The sequence below is a fragment of the Fringilla coelebs genome (assembly GCF_963513975.1).
Source record: "Fringilla coelebs genome assembly, chromosome: 5".
In the NCBI taxonomy this organism is placed as follows: domain Eukaryota; kingdom Metazoa; phylum Chordata; class Aves; order Passeriformes; family Fringillidae; genus Fringilla; species Fringilla coelebs.
In genome coordinates, this window is record NC_140033.1 from 25865634 (window position 1) to 25887672 (window position 22039).

Consider the following 22039-nt stretch of genomic DNA (forward strand, 5'->3'; position numbering starts at 1 on the left):
AAGCAGAATTTCTGACTCAGGAAATAAAGATCAGCTGAATATGATTCCCATATGGCAAACCAGATCAATGGAAAGCAAGACCAAAATTTACAATATCTATACTGTGCAGTACAACATGGAGGTTGTCTTTTATTGCTGGTAGCAAAACTCCCAGTGGCCAAGAATAAAAGCAGGCACAGAGATTATACCTCCACTAATGGTGAACTCTAAAAATACACATTGATAGATTTCAGATCGGAAAAGGAAAAAGGGAAAATTTTGGTTTGCTTTTATTTAGTGTTATGGAATATCAACCATCAACTAGAGCAATCAACTTTCAGCACAAAATCCAGGATTATTAATATAAAGGCATGTTTTCAAAGCCAAGGGGGGAAAAAACTCAGCAGCTTGGATTACCTGATATGAAAAGAAACACTCTTTGCTGTAAAACTAAAACAGCTTCAAGGCTACTTTTGTGATAGCATGTGTGGCTGAATGTGAGAGAATGTATAACAATATTATTACTTTTATTTCAAGATTTCCTGTAAAACCTCAGGTCATGCTCATGAAGACTTTCTTAAAAAGCGGTGATAAATCTGCTGAATACTTTTCAGAACTTGAAAAAAGGGCACTGGGCAGCAGGGAGGTAATCAAGCAGTCCTCAGCGACTGAAGTGGCAGAGCAATGCTCTCAGGGGTTAGCAGGAGCCCTCTGCCAGGAATGGCAAAGCACTGCCCCTCACCATCTCTGCTGGGCTCTCAGAGGGCACACGGAGCCACAAGCCTGCAAGTAAAGGAAAAAAGATCCAACTTCTCAGGTTCCTCTAATAAAGTTCAGATGGACACAAACCAAAGAGAAGTTCTTAAAAAGAAAACAAAGCAAACAACATTTGTAGTAAATATACAACAGACCTGACCAAAGTAAAAAGAGATCAAATCACTTTCAAGCTTCAGTAAAATATTTTTTCTATTCTACCATAAAGACTTGACAAAAAAAAAAAAAAAGAAAACCTCACAGCATCTTGGACCTACCTCACACTACATGACTCCACCACCTTCCACTCGAAATTAAAGATATTCACAGCAACATGAGAGCCCTGTTCCAGGATGTCCATAGAGAGATGAGGGTAGAGGTAAACAACAGGAACTACATAGCAATATTGTCTTCCCCATCCCTCTGTAAACAAGCAAATGAAATACTTTGACCCTATATATGAAGAGAGGTGATTTGCCTAAGAATTTTCAAACCATCCTCCCCAGTAGGTAGAAACCTATCTATATATTTAAAATCGTGTCCACAGCAGAAATTCTACTGGCATTCAACCTGGCTGATCTTCATAACTCATGGTTTCACCACTAGTAAGCAATGGAGTCAAGTCAATTCTGGATCTGAAAACCTAAATGCTTCAGCATGTTACTGGTGCATTAAAACACATTTCTGTGATACTTCATCAACAATGGTGTGATACGCTTTTAGCATAACCTTCATCTGCAAATGCTGCCACTAAAGATCAATAGAGAAAAAGCAAAGAACAGTAATATTTGAATAACTTTATGAAACATCCTCTTCCACAAGAGAAATGGTAGAGGACCAAAAAAAAGTTCTGGACCCCAGCAGATCACCACTCACCTGGGGGAGGTGATTCTCCTCTTGTCTCTAACAGCACACTGCTGCTCTGAGCTGGATCACAATTTTGTAGAGTTAGAAGATAGTGTATATTCTCCTCTAACAAGCATTTTTCTTGCCCCCTTCCTTTGGTAATATTACCATTCATTTAGGCCAACTGGGATATCATCCCTCTCAGTCTTCGGACACATGCACCTAGGTCCTATAGATTCAAGTATTTCCAAAAAATTCACACACAAATATTGCAGGATCTTTGCAAATACTACCTTTAAAGTACACCTCTTCTCTCAAAGTGTATAGCTGCTATACTCCCATCATTCTTATTTCAAATCTTGTTCTTATCTTCTGTTCTAAGCTTGACAAATGTAATCTCATTCTACTGGCACAAATCCAGTATCCCATTATATATTAATCACTTATCTTCCATGTCAAAGCCTTCCTATCATCTCTCATTCCATATCTAGAGGTAAACTCCCTTCTCCTTACGTCCAGGCTGCCAGCTTCCATCACCTATGTGTTATTTCTTCAATTAAGTGTTTTCAAGCTTTTTATCCAGGCTGACGCCTCACACTGCTATGAACATTCAGGAGACTAATTGATTAACCTCTTTCAAACTGCTTTGGCAGAAGACCTATGGAAAATTTTAAAACCAATTATTTGCTCATATGCTATGATAACGCCTTGTTTTTCTGTCTTCCCTTGCATGTTTCTAAACATTGTCTTTACCCACCTACGTAAATTGTCCTGCTTCTGGGTTGGGACTCAGTATTTCTCTGTTTGCACAGAACCCAGTGGTGGTCCTTCCAGTTTATGTCCAGATCTCTAAAACACTGTCAAAGGACAGGCATGAAGTTAACAAATATCGATATGCCAATAAGCACACTAACCCACAGTCCTGCTTCTTAAAAAAAAAAAAAAAAAATAGCCACCGAACCAACATTGATACATTTCCTGGCTGCGAAGTAACACTAGCATAATTCCTTCAGCAAATTTCAGTGTGCTTAAAGCACAACCTGAAGTATCCCATTGAAATCTACAATGATGTCCTTAACAATGTTCTCTTGCAAGTAACTACTCTCAGTGTCAAAAACAACCTTTCTCCCAAGGGGCTTTGTTATGCCCTCATAAGGTGGATCAACAATACTCTATCATCAAGAATTTCTCTCCATAAAGTCTTTTCTCCATATAGCTTTTTAAGGATGCATCAAAAAAAATTTGATATCAACAAAGAAAAACAAAGGAAAGAAGGAACTTAGGAAGATATCCAGCTTTGTTATTTCAATCTAAGATATTTTTATACACCCAAGGGTATTAATTCTCAGTTTAAATATAAAATGTTTATATTCACCCAATTAAGCAGAATAAATAGGTATGCCTTTTTCAGAGGCAGAAATTTCCAGTCTTGATGCAGATCCTGCTACTGAAAGCAAAACCAGAAACGTCTCTCTAGAAGTATGCCCCTGTATCTCCTTGTACTTAAATATTGTTTGATAAGGTCTCATATATTATTCCAATTAACCAGTATAATTTCCTGTCTTCTTAATCATGCATTTATTTGGTGTTTTATCAGTTGGTGTATTTCCTCTCAGCCTTGTAAAATTTTTGATCAGCTTCATACTTTACCTTCACAGAACTAGCAAAGAACAAATATTCATGATACACCCTAGTTTAAAAAAAAATCCTTAAAAATAGCAGGCTGTTTACTTTAGCTCTTATTATTCTTTATTAATTTCTCATAATTTAAAGAAAAATCCTAAAATCAAAGTTGCTGGAGGAAATAAAGCAGTACTATTAAACAAAAATAAGAGCCAAACCAATGAAACTGTTATCGTGTAACATGCAACTGTGAGAAAGAGTTTCATCTCTCACTTATGAACCATATCTTCAAAGATTTTCAGTATCTAAAAATACAGTCCATCTCTCTCTCACATTTTTTATCCCTGTGGCATAAAAATTAAAAAAAAAAATCAGAGACAACTCCAAATTGTAAACTCACATTATTTCCTATCCCGCTTACTCTTTTACAAGCTGAGTTGTGTTCTTACCACACCAGCTTCCCCCACAGTATGCAAGATCAATGCCATTCTAGCCTTTTCTCTGATGAGCCCCAGCTGCAGAGGATGGAAATCTTGCACACTGCAGAACATATGGGGTACCAAGTTTTAATAGCCTGACTCTGTAACACTGGGCTTGGGAAGTTTTTACACATCCTATTAATTATAATAATATCAGTGAGGCTTACCCAGCAAACAAGCCAAAGTAGCTGAGCTCTGCAAGAAGTTTTTCAAAGGTATAATGGAGTTAACCAAAGGGCATTAGTAAGTACCGAAGGAAAAGCGGGGGGAGATAATAAAAACACGCAATCAGCTACAAAACATGATATGAGACTTGAAGGCTACCATTTCCTCTTTCAAGCACAAGATTGATTTTCTACTGCATCTCTAAGCAAATTACTTGAATCTTTAGCCTTACAGAAATCAGGTTCCACTTTAACTTTTTCCTGATACATCTGACATTTCAGCTGACAAGAGGCACTTTCCATTGTACAGTGATTTTGGTAAAAATAGGATGATTTCTTGTACTTCCACTGTATCTTATGCAGCTTCTTCACTTTGCAGTATTCCTCTTCATTATTTGGAATTGTCAGGACTCTCCTTTGTTGATGAAATACTGCGTTTCTAAAACCATCCCATCCACTATTAGGGGAATAGTGGAGGGGATCTTTAAATAAACACGACAAGAAAGAAAACTTGAAAAAGTATAAGCAAGAAAAAGCAAAGAGAAAAATCTGAGCTACACTCCTTAGCAATAGAAGTGCTCTTGAAAACTTCCAAAAGCAAAGATTAGAAAGGATTACGGCAGAGGACGGTTTCCTTGACCCATATTCTGGCTTCCAGAAGTATCTCACAGCCCGATTACAGGGGCACTTGCTTAACATCTCAGCCCTGACAAGCCACTGCCACTGTGCAGGGCATCACATGCCTTGCCACAGCTCTCGTCCAAAAGCTCTGTCCTGGCTGTCCAGGAGGGTACGGCTACAGCTATAATGCTCTAATTTTTCCAAGACCTGTACACTTTTAACAGCTGAATATGAAATGAGTTAAAGTACTCTGGAGAGCTAGAAGCAAGTTAAGCTGTCTGCACAGATATAACCTTTGTATTTTCTGACAGCTCTATAACAAAGAAAAAGCATCATAATCTCAGAAGTTCAAAAACCATTAAAAAAAGTCTCCTTAAAAAATGGAAAACAGACATTCTCCTCTCTTCTCTCTCTTCTTCTTCATACTTTTAATATCAGAAGAATTATATTTCTTTCTTCCTGTCTCTCTTGTTATCATGTTTTTTTTTAATTTGAACATATTTTCCATCTGGCCAGTCTTAAGACATCTGAACTCTTCTGTCTGCCCATTATCTATGTTAGTATGTGAAAATTAGTATACTGCAAACACCAGGAGGAGGATTATGTGTCATTCATTACACAGTGACAATTCAGCTTTTTTGTCCACCACAAATATTTGTGAGGCAGGGTACCAGGATTCTGAGTTTCTTAGAGCAGCACATAGGCAGTTCCAAAGATGAACTGTTACAGCATCTTCCTTTGCATCATCAGCCATGACTTGGGGTCTGCCCTGTAAGTAGAAATCAGAGGCTCCTACCTGGGCCTAGTTAACCACGTCAGTTATCAATAAGAGATTAATCCTTTGTGGGTCACACTGGATCAATGTGACTTACCCAAGCACTCACTGGGCTCTGTGTTCTCTGAAATGCATTGCAGCAATGCAAATGGGACACAGAATTCAACTCCGACTCCATATCAGAACTGTATTTTATATTTTGCACAAAGTGACTTCAGTCAGTGTTCACCCACCCGTTTTACAGGTAAGGTAACAGAGTTATCCTTTAAAGAAAGTGAAGTGAGCCTTAATGAATAGTAATTATCACAAAAGGCACACACATTTAAAAAAACATTTAATGGAAGACATAGGCTTATTATTCTTGTTTCTATTAAATCTGCCTTAAATAAAGGCGCTTGAATGAAAACACGATAATCTTTTCCTCTTTCTAAATAAAAAAAACCATATGAAAACAAGAGCATCCTCAATGGGGTCTACAGCAGGTGCAGAAATTATGTTTCACAAAATAAATTTGCAATGCCAAGCATTTGTTCCAGTTTGCAGTCTTTTGTTATTGTTTTCAATCTTATTTATTTGTTTATTTAAATCCTTCAGTTATTAGTGGTCAAATTTAACATCCCATCCAAACATACAACCATCAACAAAAGATTAAAATTTAAAAAAAAAATACAATAGTCTGCATGAGATTATACTGAACTGCAAACAAAAGTGGCAAAAGCAATTAATCAACCTTAAATGAGCAAAAGCTCTAGATCAACAACGTGGTTTAAAACAAATTAAAACTTTGCAAACAATCACAGAAATAGCTTTTTTATTTCAAGTATACTGAATTTTAAGAGACTTCAAACTGTTAAAATTGCCACCCAGAGACAGAAAAAACACAGCTTATGCAGCTACTCACAAAATATATTTTCACGTTGCCAGAATTTTTTTTAACTTCTCACCAAGAACAAAAACGCAGGCCTTCAGTGGAGTCTACAGCTACAGAAAACACAATGCCTTTGATGTTCTATTGCAATAATCAAACTGATCAAGTCACAAGTACAATGTATATCACAATGATTTGCAGAACAGCTGTCGGGGTTTCTTTCACAGAGTTTAGCTTTGTGTAGTTTGCTAGAGCAGCTTTTACCACAAGTACTTACGATCTGCCAAGTAAAATCAAGAAGCACAATTTACATTTATGCAAACCATGTTTTGTGGGAAAGACATGGTTGAACTGGAAGCAGTTTGGGTACAATTATTAGCTGTTTTACACAGTTCTTATTACTAGATGCACACATATGTGAAGTAAATTTAATTTAAAAATTTTGTTTTAATGCATTAGAAAACTCCAGAATTAATTATGAACACTTGAGCAGTAACTAATTCACTTTCCCCTCAAATTTTCTATGACAAATTGAGCAGTAAAAACTACAACCTCTACTCAAAATGCACAGAAGGTTTTGGAACAATGAAATGCAGTTGACACACTTCAGCAATAATAGGGCTTCACCTTCCAAATATCACATCCATATTAAGCCTATAGAAACACTGTAGGAAATATTAAAAGGACATATCTCTGTCTGCACACTTTCAAGGAAAGTATTCCCACTATTTCTACAATTGAAGCAAAAATTAGGGAGTTAACTCAAGAATTTTCTTTTCCCAAATCAACATCTGAGAATCATTTTTTTCCATTCTCTTCTATTTGTAGCTAGATATCCATGGCACTTTTACCTTGAAATGACCTCAAGTTGTACCAGGGGGGGTCAGATTGGACACCAGAAAGAATTTTTTTCATGGAAAGGGTTTTTAAGCATTGGAACCACTGCTCAGGAAGGTGGTGGAGTGACCATCCCCAGAGGTGTTCAGGAAACAACTGGACATGGCAATTAGAGCTCTGATCTAGCTGACAAGGTGGTGATCAAAGTTTGACTTGATGATCTGGTAGGTCTTTCCCAACTAAATGACTTTATGATTCTAAATCCCTTTTAGAGCTCAAAGGGTTGCATTACAGTTATACCTCAACACAGTATTAAGCAAATTAACAGAAAGATGATTAATACCTTACACAAGAAAAACCTATGAAGGCAAAACACTGACGCTTTCCTAAAGAATATATTTTCTCATACATCTCTACTCTTAAGAGCTCCAGTTAAAAGCATAAAGTGAACTTTAGCCTCATGCAGTTTAACTACCCTTTGTGCAAAAGGCTCATTTCAGAGGTATCTTATTTCCCCAGAAAATAATTTCTTCCCGCATTTAAATAATTCACAGCAAAAATGGACTGTCCGCTGAGAGAATGATAATATTTGTTTAGAACAACCAAAAAGCCAGATATGAAAAATATGGCAACACCAGTGAAAGAAATTGACTTGGCTAGTTTCTCATTTGGTCAGTATCTCTTTCACTGGGTTGTAAAGCATCTTAATTTTTCTGCTGTGTAAGATAAACCACAAACCAGCACAAAATCCAGACAGTTAGCGAGAAACACGTTTATCTCTGGGCACATTCACCAATGTAAAGAACCTGTTTCTGCTTTCCTTTTTCCATCATATCTTAACTTTTCTTGAGGAAACACTTCTAGTCCTCCTCCAAGGCTCTCCTTTAAGAGAAACCAACTTCGTTCTTGCAGTTACTGTGCCTGGAGTAGGGCTAATTTTTCAGTCTAAAAAGCATTTCAGCAAGTGAATGGAAAGCAGTGGATGGATTAAATTAGGAGACCAGAGTTTGCAATCATTGAGCTCCAGAAAGCAATTTACTGGCATTCTCTATTTAATTATATCAACACCTCATAACCATTAATGAATTCATCTTTACTGTTCTGAGATTAAGTAACTCTATCACAAAGTTCCACAAGTATACATCTGAGCCAAGAATTACTCTTATAAATTTTAAGAAGACACTTTGTCTCTATCATCATCATTCTTCACAACATTAAAAGCAGTTACTTTCAAACCCATAAGCAATGACTGCTGGCCCCCTTAACACCTACTTAAGATTAAAAATAATGTTTGTTTCTCTTACAGCCGTTCTTACCCACATCCATACGGATGTGTTCACCTCAACAGCAGTTTACTAAACTTAAGAAAAACAAGTGTTTTTCAGCTATATGCCTGATACCTGCGAAACTCTTCACCCTCTTCAACTCACAATGCCCCCTTGAGGAAAAAGGGAAGAAAATTGAACAAGTGGGAAAAAAGGGAAGGAAAAAAAAAAAAGGCTCTGAAGAGTGAGAAAAGAGCTTCCTACACTAACATCAGAAAAAAAATACAAATTCAAATACAGGCTGTTCACACTTACACACTTATAATGTTCATCTTTCTGGTTTGTTGTTTTTTTTTTTCCCTGACCCTTTTTCTCATTTGAAACTTCATTGCTTTCACCATCATTTACAGCAGTTTCAAGAAGAGTACAGAGACTCAAGTTCTAAAATTTTTTCCATGTATACCAAAATCTACATATATACTTAGGTATCTGGTTAAGGAGAAAAAAATAAAAAATATAAAAAATGTTTCATTTTAACTTAAAACTCTAAGCCAACCTGCATTTCTATTAGGCAATCAAAGGAAGACAAACTAATATTCACAGAGCAAAAGTACCAACATCTGTCACTGAGGAAAATAAATCTTTAAATCTGTTATAAGCTAGTGCTCCCTGAAGACATCCAACAGACATGGCCCATGCCTGTATATCAGAAGTTAAATAAGGAAGTAAAGATTTCCAGGAGACTTTCAGTTTTGTGTCTAAAATCCTGGGTTTAGATTTTTCTCCTTGAAATCTAAAGAAAGAAAGAATTGTGATTTATCTGTTATATCAAATACACTTTTTGCATTTTTGAATACATCTAAATTAAAAAAATTATGGAGACTGTAATTTGCACTATGTTAATAATTACCTATAAGAAAGATACTGGAGAAAAACATAGATTTCTTCAATATACTGTATCATCTTCCACCAGCAGGCACACACAAAACAGAATGAGAACAAATTACATTCAGATGGTACTAATGTTCAGGATTTTAATATTGCTGTCCTTACTACAACTATATAAAACTCTCTGCATAAAGGTTACCTCTAACACATCTTCTAACTCTTAAACACATTAAAAAACACCCTTATTACATTGTACACTTAACCACAACACAAGAAAAGGTTAGCTCCCAATAATAACCTTATAAAGAAAGCACAGTATCAGTTAAATGGATTTTAAGTAAGGGTCCAAGATCATATTAGGCAGCAATTATAAGCTACAAATTGTATTTTATATCTTCAGTGAGAGGTAGCACAAGTCTTGCTGAGTCAAATCTCTGCTATAAAACCTCTTGCCATGCTTTAAATGCTGCAAGCAGCTGAGCCCTGAGGGGTTAAAGCTAATGCTAAAGGTAAAGGCTTGAAGAGTTGACCAGATATCTTGTGGCCATAGATCTAAGTGTCCCAGTCACAGGCAAATATACCCTACTGTGCTTGCCAGAGAAGGCCAGGAGCAATAGATCAAGCTCATCAGCTGCTGAGGAGCCTACCAGAGGTGCAGCAGAGATTAACATTGGTTTCACTGTGCCTACAGCGGTCTGCACAGAAAAGGTGACACTGGATGATGACTCACTATTTCCAAGCACCAAAGAAAAGTAAATGCATTAGAAGTGTTTCTTCCAAACAACACCTCCTAAGAAAGAGGCCCCCAAAGTGTCAAGAGTTAAAAGGAATGAAAAAAATCATCCCAGTCAGTAGACTTCAAAGAAAGAGCTCTGTCTTAGTACAGCTCCCCAGGTTACCAAAGCAGCCATCCTTGCAGCCTGACGCAGAGGGCCACCCACACCCACCACTGCTCTCCACAGCCAAGCTGCCATCACTTACCACCTCAGCCCCCCCAGCCCACAGCAAAGCAGGGAGACCTCCAGGATGCCCTTGCTGGAGGAGGTTTCCAAGAGGAGAGACTCACTCCCTCCCAAGCATGCACTGAGAGGCTTGGGTCTGTGTCTTGTTTTGCTGCCGAGGCATTCCAGGCTGTGTCAGTTTAGATTGCAACATAAATATTATGCAACTGCAGGCTCCTTAGTTCCAATTATGGTAATATTGCAGGTGACAATGAGAAAGGTATTTTTAATATTCTCTGGTTACATTTTGCTCCATCTGCATCTTAGAAAAAGAGAAATTCAGCTAAAGGAAATTTTGTTGATAAGTGAATTTGGAGCAAAACTGTAAGCCTAACAATGACTTGGAAAAACGGGTCTTCCCCATTCTGATAGTAATTTAGTGTTAGCAACAATGACCCAAATGTCAGTCACAGGATATAAATAAATGTTTATAATACTACATTTAAATGATACATAATTATATTTAGAGATTTGAATAATTTTAAGTCAAAAAATGTGCAGGCACCTATGTATAATAAGGCTAATAGTTTCAGCTTAAAATTTAATTCTAGTTACTGAAGACAGGTACTAAAACATATGTTAAAAATAGCACTTTAGTTAAGTCCAGGACAACAGGTTCCATTTTTACACATAATCGAATAATAGAACTGTATTCTTCTACTGTAGGAGTCACGGAAAGATTTAAAATGCAAGCACTGAGCCTGCAACTCAGGAGGACCAGTCAAGTACACAGCTTTCTCCATCTGCCACCTTTCTCAGGCTTCACAGAAGCTCTCCTCTTATGTGACAATCAAACAATAAGGGGGAGGAGTATCAAGAAGTGAGAGCAAGGTCCAACTTTAGCCATACGCTTTCTAGACGAACATACAGCGGATTACTGGTGTTCACACATTGCCCAAAGCTCCTGGGAAATGCCAGATTTCTGCATATGCATGTTAGCACCAATCATGAGGCACACAACACCTTACAGCTACAGCACACTGTACGTCATGCCTGACTCATCAGGCTGGACACTTTAAAACAAGTATTTGTGTTCACGTTTTCAAAAATGTCTCTTTTGCATGTCTTTGTATCCTCACCAATCATGTACCTGAATGCTGTACTTTTTAAGATTCATTTACAAAAAAAATTAAAGAGAATCCTTCAAAGTATTTTAATGTTATGAAAAGGTATCTTTAAGTATGGATTTTTCATGCTAGTGGTGACTTGCTTCAGAGTCTATGAAACAGTTGGAATAAGAACTTTTATTGGAAGAAAAACTGATAACACACTGATTTGGCTTAAATATGCACAGACAATCCGTCACCTGTCTCACTCTAGGTGGCTTTGAAGAGCAGATAAGTACTTGGGAACTTCTCAGTTACAGAAACCTGTCTTGGACAGGCACATACAAACACATCAAAATTATCAACCAGCCTCAGCACCTCAGCCATAAAAGCAAGACTTCATATCAAACTTCAGAAAACTTGGGCTCAGAGATTAAAGTCTTGGCTTTTTCAACACAAGTGTGTTGCCATCACCTCAAGCACATCTCCTGAACCCTGAGACAGGTCAAGCCACAAGTAGGGCACGTGTGCTCCAGGAGCAGGGAGGCTCAGCCTCAGCAGAGTCCTGGCAAGTGCCGATTTGCCACCAGCCACAGAACCACTGAATAATTCACTAGCCCAGGTCCCACTGCAGGACCAAGCACACCTAGACACCATGACCAGCCCAGAGGACAACATGAAGCTGGAGCATGGCACAACACCAATGCTGCAAGCCATACGTAGTCTGGAAATGAATGCTAACCTGGTTCAGAAGCATCCTTCCCTCATTTTTTCAAGGGAGAAATTGGAAGGCCATGTTTTCCCATCACAACCTATTAAATACCTGTTTCTACATTGTAAAACACTCTCCAGCATGGTCAGTTCCTGCCTGGAGAACCACATTCCTCAAACACATTCCCTGTTTTAGCAAAGGATTGACTGTGCTGTTCTTTAGAATACTTTCTGTCTTATAGCCTGAGACATTAATTTTCTTCTCAAGGCCCTGGTCTCCTTGCCAGAAAGCTGTGGATGGAGACAGAAGCCCTGTGATGCTGCACAGTCACACATGCACAGGCATGGACACACACACACACATTGGATTGATCATCAGCTTCTTCACCTACCTCTCCTGCAGTAAAACACAAATATTTTGGCAGTTTACCATTCTCCTGGTTTCTCCACGATTTGAACATGTGGTCTGATTCCCAGACTCAAAACCAAAAACAATTTTAGAAAAGAAAAAAAAAAAAAAAAAGGAAAAAATCAAAATCAAACCAAATCAAACAAATACAAAATCACACAAAACAAACCAACCCACCAAAAAAAAAATCCTTAACCACTATTTTTAAAGGGTTTTCATATGTCAGTTCATAAGAAGTACATTTCTGGTTGCTCAGGTATACTTCACACCCCTTCCTGGTCAATAATAAATAGAGGCTCAAGAACAGATCCAGAACACCCAACAGCAAACATCATTAACTCTTCCTCAGGATGTCAGTCTCTAAAAACAGAATACCAAGTTAAAGTTTCAATCAAAAGAGTTTTAATTTTTCTTCTAAAGCAAAAGAATGTGCAAGAATCTACACTATATGAAACTTCTGTATATTCAATATAGTTATCTGTTGAATTACTGACCGTACGTATTCTTCAATGTATGCTGACAGTTATTGTGTACTGAGAACAATTTACAGGCATCTTTACAACATTAAAAGTAATTTAAATGCATTCAAGACTGGTAACAAATGGGTCTGAATAAATTTTTGCACGAAAGCATTTCATGATCTTTAGCAAAGTTCCATCCTAATATTTTTACAGTTTTAGCACCCATACATTCCTTCACTATATATTCTTTCAATGAAGAATGATTGTTGCCACATATCACAGAGTTCTCAGCACTCTTCCTCTTACATTCACCATACTGTATACATGATATCATTTATTCCTTATTGAAAATGTTGTTCTATAAAGATGAAAACACTGACACAATTGAAAAGCACAACAGCAGATACGTGAATCTCTGCAGTCTGTGCACACCTGACTGCATTAGGTTTTCATTTATAGGTCATGAGAATGCTGTAACTACTGTAATGAAACCACAATCCTGTTTGTGTTCTCTCACAGAGAAGTGTCTTGAATCAGAGATATTTCAATTTCTGTGTTTCAGACTCTAAAAAATACTAGCCTCTGTTTTCTAGACACTTCCCTTTATCTTCAAAAGACCTCTGTCCCCCCTCTGTCACATGAATAAAATGAATAAAATTTCTTTCAGCAATTAAATATCAAATTTCAATGCAACAACTAATAAGACATACACTAGATTTAACAAGATCTAGTATTTAAAAAATATCAGCCTCAATTAGGGCCAGTGTAACCTGATGTAACTCCTGTGCCTGCCACGCGCATAAAGCTGGCGTGCAAAAAAGCTTGTTTTTTCTTCCCACAGAAGAAGTGAAGGTGAAGAAATATATTTTCCATATTGGGCACCAGATGAAAATCACATTGCTCTTCTGAGACCCTCAGCCCCTATTTTCTGAGCAGCTGCCCACCTCCTGGCAGTGCTGCCTGTGCCTTTGCTGGCTCCTGCCCAGCCACGTGTTTTCTCTGGCCTTTTCCCCCCCACTTCCCAGCTCTCCATTGTTTGCATGTTGTCCCTCTATTTTCCAAAGCCCTTTGTGGCTTCCCACCACTATCCCTTAAAATTTCCTCTGCAATATTTTTACATGGCAAAACTTGTCAATTTCTGATCTAATTTTCAAGCTGTTAAACATCAACTACAGGTTTTATTAGACCACTTGTTTTACTAGGTGGGTTACAATTCCAGAAGAACAATATGCCCTCAACATCAACAGTAAGCCTTACAAAAGGATAAATCAACAATGCAATTGTGAGCAATTTTTCTAAGACTTAGCACTGACAGCATGGCAAAGTTGAAATGATGTTTACCTCTTTTACATTTTCTTCACCATTCCTGGGCAAATTCAAAATCAACACCTAATAGATACTGAAAGTATTGTGCTTGATATAGCTTCGCAACTCTGAGATTCTTTCTCCAAACACAAGTTTCATAGTTTTCAGGCTGAATAACACAATTAGGTCCTGTTCAAAAGCAATGTAATATCACAGCCATTCTCCTTCCTTCTCTGAAGGGACAAAATGGCAAAAATTGTAGTAGCAATATCCATCAAGATTAGACTAGTTTAATATAAATATATGTCAAAATGTAATTAGTCAAATTATGTCAAATACATTATTTCAAATTACATCAAATACATAATGTATCATGTTGGTTAAGGCTGAAATACAAAAGCTGAATAATGGAATAAATCAGCATTTGAATTCATTTAAAGACAAATTCTGCCTAAAGTTGCAAAATACACATCATGTTGTTATAGAAAAAATAAATTATTCTAAAATGATCATCAACTAAACATCAATCTTAAAAGAGAAAGGATTTTTCTTGTAACAACGTAAATTCTTATTTACTAAATATTGTGTCTAGAAAATCCAAACAACTTTCCAGCTATATATAGTGATGTACATATACATCCTTAGCCTCAAAACATCACTCTTCAAATGAATTTCCAGTTTTGGGCCCAACAGTATCTCCCACTGGGACAAGGCTGGCACAGGACATCATTTTCATAATGTCCTGGAGGCAAACTGAAACAAGACTGAGATCAGCAATTTACAGAAATACCTTAACATGATGCAATTTGCAGCCATGTCTGATCCACCACAGAGGTCCAAAGGACCAGGTCCCTGGGCAAAGGACTCGCAGTGTGCGTCCCCATGGACCCTGCAACCACCAACGGGCTGGAAACAGTGTAAAACAGAGATACTCCACCAACTTCTCCCACTACCTGCTGCCCATAGGAAGCTGAAACTCCTTGGTAAACAAGCAAGTTCTACAGGTAAACCACAGCCAGTTTGTGAGCTTCAAAGAGCGTTCTTTGTGACTCAGAGGGTTGTATGATGAAGGTCTGTAGCTTCTCCTTTCACCCCAGAATGGACATCACATAGCACTGCAAGGGGGATGGATGGAGTGGGCAGGGCAGAAAATCTCCCTTCTGCTCATTGAATACCGAAGGTGCTGCCTGTCCTTTAAACCTGTTTGTTGTTCCTCAGCCTAACCAATTAGAAAGTCATCTGTTACCTACCTAAAGCCCTCTGCCACCCAGCAGAAGAGACGCCCACACTCAGGGCACGTAGGGGGTGCAGTTCACACACCCAAAGGAATCGGCTCTGCCCTCAGCAACCAGCCTGATTAATGTATGTAGTTAAATAAGAAACAAACTGCGGCAAATCCATTTCCAACTACAGATGTGTAATTACTAAGAGCAGGAAAAAGAAATAACTAAGTAAATGAACAAAAAGTTAAACCTACAATGTTCTTATCCCCTCCCCTCAGCCACCTCTACAACTTACTAAAAAGATTTAAGACAGTAAAGACCTTAAAATTTAAAACACTTAGTATTTTAACTTAATTTTTCTTAGAATAGGACCTGAAATTGTGATATTAAACATAATTCTACACAAATTCATTCCTCAGAGTTCAAATGTTACTTTCTAACATCATACCAAGCTATACATGGGTGAAGCAATAAACATCGTAGCAACTGTTCATTAAAGAGATTATTTTCAGCTACTTCAGTGATGACAGCATAAGCAAGCTATTACTGGCACTTTCAAAACCACCTTTTTGACATAAAACACGGTGTTGCCCTTAACACAAACCTATCAGCAATGGGATTTTTAAAAAAACAAAAAAGAAAGCAAAAAGAGATGCAAATCTTGCAACAAATAATAGATACCTCTTATAATTTGCAGTGAACATTTTGGAAGATTTTTAAAAGCAGTAAGTTTGATTAAGTTACTGAAAGCCTCAGAAAGGAGAAAAAAAAGATGATTAGTGCTAAATAATACGTGTGAGACTGTTCCTGGTTTTTATGCTGGTCAAGAAGTTTTGAAATTTAAGTCCAAAGCTACTCTTGGAAACTATTAAAGTATGATTACTCTGTAAAGGAAAAAATGTGGAAGAAAGTCTTCAAACAACTAACAAGGAACTATTTTATTGCAGTTTTAAGAGGTTTGTTTATTACAGCTAAGATTTTCTACAATTTCATCACTTACATGAGGTTTTTCTAGTGCCACTATTTTACACATACAATCAAGAAAGGTATCAAATCAAAACAGGGCAGGGAACAGGACTCTAAATGACAATTTCTTCTAACAAGGATTAGCTGAGAAGTATGCTACAGTGGTTGTAAAAAAAACCAGACTATTTGCATTACTTCTAGACCTATTGGCTGTCACAAAATTTTAATAATAATGATAATAATGAGTTCCAATTTACAGAAAATTATCGTTTTAAAACAAAGTTGATAGCAATTTTTATTTTGATTGTGATTTGCATTTTTCTCCAGTAAAATCATTCCATGAGTACTTTTCAGTGACCTATGTCCTAAATCGTTTTCATTTCATATGAGCAAGTGACCTCTTCACAATACAACCAACAAAGAAAAAAAAAACATGACTCCTAGGAACCATTCATTTTCAGCCACCATCACCATTTAATTTCTCCAAAATAAACCAGGTAAAAATTGAAATGGAACAAAAAAGTACTCCATGTTCAAAAAATATTAATTAACCCCTCTATCAGAAAGATAAATACTAGGCCTCACATATCAATGATGAAAAACAAAGAGGTTAAGACATTTTCGATGACACAATAGCAAAACACTGCCACAACATGGATCACATCTCAGAAGTTTTCTATTGTTTTCAGCCCACTAGCCTCAAATAACTCCTGTGCATGCAATGCTGAATCAGGTATATTTCTCAGAATACAAAAAGCTTATTCCAGCTCACATAAGTTAGTCCTAAAAAAAATCTTATTCTATAGTAATTTTTTTAAAAGAAAATTAAGTCCAACAAGATTTTTTTAAAAAATAATGGAGTCTGACAGGAATGTTTCTAAGCAAATACACCGTTATTTTTACTATGATATTCCCTACAAATTCTATTATGGAAAGCATTAAAATATGTATAAGCAACAGATGATTACAGAAAAAAAAATGCAATTAAAAAAAAAGCCAAACACCACCAATTAAACAAGTCACTTCAAAAATCTGTGAAATATTCACCTGACTACTGCACAAACCCTAGTGCAGCTTTAAAAGAGTAACATGTATTTACTGATTGAAATGTCCTGAACTTGGTATATTTCTTTTACTCTTCCTCACACTCAAACCTACTCTAATTTGGTTGTTCCTTAGAGACTATTTGGTCATTTCACATAAATCTTCACTAAACAGAATGCTTCAAAACATTTCGGTTTTTTCCTCTCTCAGATGATATAAACACTGCACTGTAGCAAAGATCCCGTGACACAATGTAAAAATCGCTGAGGTTAAACTAAAAAAAAAGAAATACACAAATATTTATACAATTGATTCTGCTTAAGCTGCCTCCTAAGGTTACTGTTAAACCTTAAAGCCTAGACCAACAAGGCCTCACATGAAGCAGTGTATTTCAGGTGCTACATATTATCAAAATAAATTAGTGTGTCTAACTACATGCATTTTGGAAATGCTGTTTGAAATACTCTTTCTTTTCCCTTAACCTTTTACTGATCTACTATCTTGAGTAATTAAGTGAATGATTTAAGCATGCAAAAATGCTACAGAACAGAACTGTTTTGTAAGAACTACATTAAAACTGCAGATACCTACAAAACAGGGGTATTTTGAGTATCTACATTTACATGAACAAATTATCATTGTCAAGAAAAAACTTTAGAAATACATATTTGAATGATTAAAACCATATCCCACTTAAAAGGGTTTAGTGTAGCATTAGAGAAACCAATTTAATAATTAATCATATTTCTTTAGAGTAATATTACTAGCAGTAATGTTTTTCCTTAATGGCTTTAAATTACTTAGCACACAGAAGAAAAAATTTAAAACTGTCAAAATATCTTAAAACTTTGACTTTTTTCCCCCCACACACACAGATTAATGGGGGGATATAGACACCATGCACAATTTCTGAGTCCCACCTTCGTAAAAAATTTTCCAAGGGCCTGATCCGAGCCTGCGAAGTCAATGGAGCAATTCCTACTGCTGTCAAAGGAAAGATTCCCACTCTCAAGAGTTGAGTTCGGATAGGGGCTCTAATGCACAGAAAAGACCAGGGAAGATCCTCTTTGGAAGAGGAACTTCAGCGTTTCTCTCGGTAGGTAAGCACACAGGCAAGACTTGCTAGGAGTATAAGCGACTCCCAGGTGGAGGGACTGCTCATTCCTCCATCTGTAGCTCTCCGCACTCTTTACTAAGAGAGGACAATATCACAAATTCACGGTGGTTACTTTTGAGATTATTTTTCCCTAGAGAATATACCAGCAGCACACTTTCTATCTGGACAGTTCTCGCAAATTTTAGACGAGCGTTTTCCTGCCATCCCATAGCCTAAGCTTTACGCCTCTCCAGCAGCTCCATCCCGGGACCTGACCGGCGCTCGCCAGCGCTCTCGGCCGGGGGCTGCGCGGCGACACGGGCCCGCTGCCTGCCGAACCTGACGCGAGCCGAACTACGGGAAAAGAACAAAACCGCCTCACGGACTGCCTTTACCTTGGCCGTGCAGGCTCCGCCGGGCGGCACACGGCTTTTCGGCAGGTTACGGGAGGCCAGGACGCTGCCGCCTTGCGCACCCGCGCTCGGCGCGGCAGAACGCGGAGCGGAGGCGCCGGCGCTCGCCCTCCGTCCTACGGCTGCCCTGGCACTCCCGATGGCACGGCAGCGTGCAGCCCGCTCCACAGCCAAGGCCGCCGCGGCCGCTCTCTGCTCATAGTCTATCACGCGTCCCAAACTTTCCAAGTCCCGAAGCCCTCCTCAACTTCAAAGCCAATTTTAAGGGAAGGGCCCTACGTACCAGGCACGGAGGCCGCCTCTGGAACCCCGCAGCTCCAACACCATTATTTATTAATTGCTGGGTTTAGGCAATTTTGTCTTGGGCCAGGGGACGACCCTGTACCCTGCGCAGCCCAAGCAGCGCCCAGGGGCACCGCTACCCCACGGGCACCTCGGCACCCCTGCGCTTCCCCTCCCACGCCAGCAGGGGCGCCCCGGGGCAGCGCGGCGCGGGGCGCCCCGAGGGGGCGGCCGGCAGCGGCCCCTCCGCGCGGGCGGGCGGAGAGGCGGGGGCTGGGGTGCGCCTCTCCCTCCGGCGGGCAGGCGGGCAGGCAGCACACAAAGGAGAAACGTGACACGTTTCTTCACCCGGGCTGTCTGCTGGGGAGGTCTCGGGGAAAAAGAAGAAGGGGAAAAAAAAAAAAAAAAAAGGGAAAAAAAAACCCAAAAAATCCCAACACGCCGCCACACAAATGGGGAGGCAAACGGCGGGCAGCCGAGCCTTCCGCACACCCTTCCTCGGCGGCCTGGCCCCAAGCCCTCCCCGCCTGGCACTTCTCTACCCGTGCGGGAAGGCTACAGGTTGTTTGTTTTTAATTACTGGGGGGTAGGGGGTCCGCGGCGCTGAGCGGCGGGAGGGAGGCCCTGCCGACCCGCTGCCGCTGCGAGTTGTTTTGGGGGAGCTTACGCGGCCGACCCGGCCCGGCCCGGCCCGCCGGGCACGGCCCCAACTCCGGCCGGGGCACCGCAGGCTCCCACCGCAGAGCGCGCCCCCGCCCCCCGCTGGCGGTTCGTGTTTGGGAGCGGTGCCACCGGGTGCCGGGAGACCTGACACATGTCACTGCTGCGGCCCCGCCGGCCGCGGCCAAACTTTCCCGCGGCGGCGGCAAGTCAGTGAGCGCCGGCGGAGGGGGTTGGAAGCGCTGGAAGTAGCAAGTCACACCGGGGAGCGGAGGGAGGAGGGGACGGGTGTGCGGGGAGGGGTGGGGGGGTAGCACTTACCGGGAGGAGACACCGTGTAGGGCGTCCCGGCGAGCTGACACCGAGAGAGAAAGGGCGAGCGGAGCCGCGCGCAGCCGCGCGCACATAGAGAGTCCCTGCGGGCGGAGCCGCCGCGCGGGCCGGGGGAGCGGGGGCGGGCGGGCGGCGCGGGGCCCTCCGCGGGCGCGGAGCGGCGTCGGAGCCTCGCGCCCTCCCGCCGGCTGGTGCTGCCTGGCGCTGGCGGTGCTGCTCTCCCTCCCCCGGCGTGCGGGTCCGCCCGTGTGCGGAGTGTGCCGCCTGTGTGTATGTGTTTTGTTGGGAATGCGAAAAAAAAAAAAAAAAAAGACGAGGGGAAAAAAAAAAAAAAAAAGAAAACCCGCCGCACACACCGGCTGCTTTGGAGAGAGGGGAGTGCGAAGGGAGCCCTCCCTCACATGATCGCAGAGTGGCCTGTACAGAACTGCTAATAACGCGGGGAGGGGTGGGGGGGAAAGCAGCGGAGGGGGAATGGCAACAAAAAAAGTGCGGCGGGATGCGCCGGGCCGTGCCCCGCTCCGCCCGCGCCTCCCCCGGCCGGTCCCCGGCGGAGCGGGCGCTGTGGGTCGCGGCGGACGGCAGCTCCACCTGCTATGTAAACAAACCGTCGGGGAAGTTGTTTGCTGGCGGCGGCTGCCCCTTCCCGCCCCCTCTCCCCTCCCGCCGCCCTGCTCCGCCGGCTCCGTTAGACACAACGAGTTTAGCAGACGGGCGGAAAACAAAGCCGTGTGTTGTGCTGGCAGTGCCGGCCGGCTGCAGCCTGCTGGCAGCCCCCGAGGTGCCGCGGCCCCGCGCGAAGACAGCCCGGGGAACCCGGGTGGGAGGGGGACGGCAGGGCAGGCCTGACCGATGGCAGCAGCTATGCCGAGGAGGCACGCGTGGGCCCTGAAACTTTTCTTCTCCCGGGCCCCGGCACTTGGAGCAAGGTGCAGGACCCCCCAGATATCCTCAGCAGGGACCGGCCGCTCCCCGCCTGTCTGCAACGGCCGCCCCAGGGCTGCCGTTTCCCCCGGGAAAAACACTTTTATGTGATTTCTGCGTGGGATAGGGTATCAAGGGAAACGGGGAGAGAAACGCTGGCATCGTGGCTATAGGTGGTCTTGTCCTCCCTTGTCCTCGCCACGGTTCCCAGTAAATCGGCGCTGGGGGTGTGTTTGGGTGCAAATACCTCGCGTGGGCGAGGGAGAAAGCGGACGGTGGTGGCCGAGCGGAACGTGGGGTTTGTTATTTCGGAGCCCACCTAATTATCGCGCGGCAGCCCCAGCGTTAGCAGGGCTCTCTGTACGCGCCGAGGGCCAGGATCACAAGTGACTGTCACTCAGAATTAACAGTCACCGCATTTATTAAGCACAATTAAAAATCCCACAAACTTTGCCACTCGCTGCTACAGGCAAGTGGCAGACCGCCTGCCAGCCGCGCCACTCGCTCCCGGGGCCGCCGGCCAGCCCCGGCGGGGGCACTGCCGGCCGCTCGCCACCGGCGGGGGGGGGGGGGGAACTGGGGGGGGAGAGCCGCTATCGCGGGGCGGAGCCGTCGCAACTCCGGTAACTCGGCGGGGCCCCCCGCGGCGGCCCCCGGCCCAGGCCGCCCCCCGCCCCGCCGCGCACCCTTCCGCCCGCCCGCGGCGGCGGGGCCGGGGGCCGGGGCGGCGGCGGGGCCGTGCGGGGCGCGGCGGGCCGGCCGGCAGCCAATGGGGCGCGGCCGGGTTCGCGAGGTGAAAGTTCAGCGCCGGGGCAGAGGCTCGCGGGGCCGCGGTGCTGCCGATGGGTGGCCGTAAAATATATTTATTTGCTACTCGCGGCTCTTTTGTCTCTTTGCCCCTCGTCCCCCCCTCCTCGCCCCGTCGCTGCCCCGGGTTACCGGGGCGCTACCCGCGGCGGCTACGAGCGCAACGGTTGCGGGGGATACTCGCGGCGTACCCCGCGGAGCCGTGGGACAGAATTCCCGCGGGCAGCCGCCCTCCAAGGCTCCGCGCCCCACGAGCCAGC

General features: G+C 42.0%; 1 protein-coding gene across 1 annotated transcript in view; it reads right to left on the minus strand.

Moving 5' to 3' along the window:
- The window catches only part of FOXP2 (forkhead box P2), a 399923-nt gene extending 379450 nt beyond the window's left edge, over window positions 1-20473 (minus strand). Inside the window, exon 1 of the mRNA XM_084205352.1 lies at window positions 20037-20473. The gene's annotated coding sequence lies outside the window, so the exon portion shown is untranslated. The remainder of the gene's footprint in view (window positions 1-20036) is intronic.
- Between the last annotated feature and the right edge of the window lie 1566 nt (window positions 20474-22039).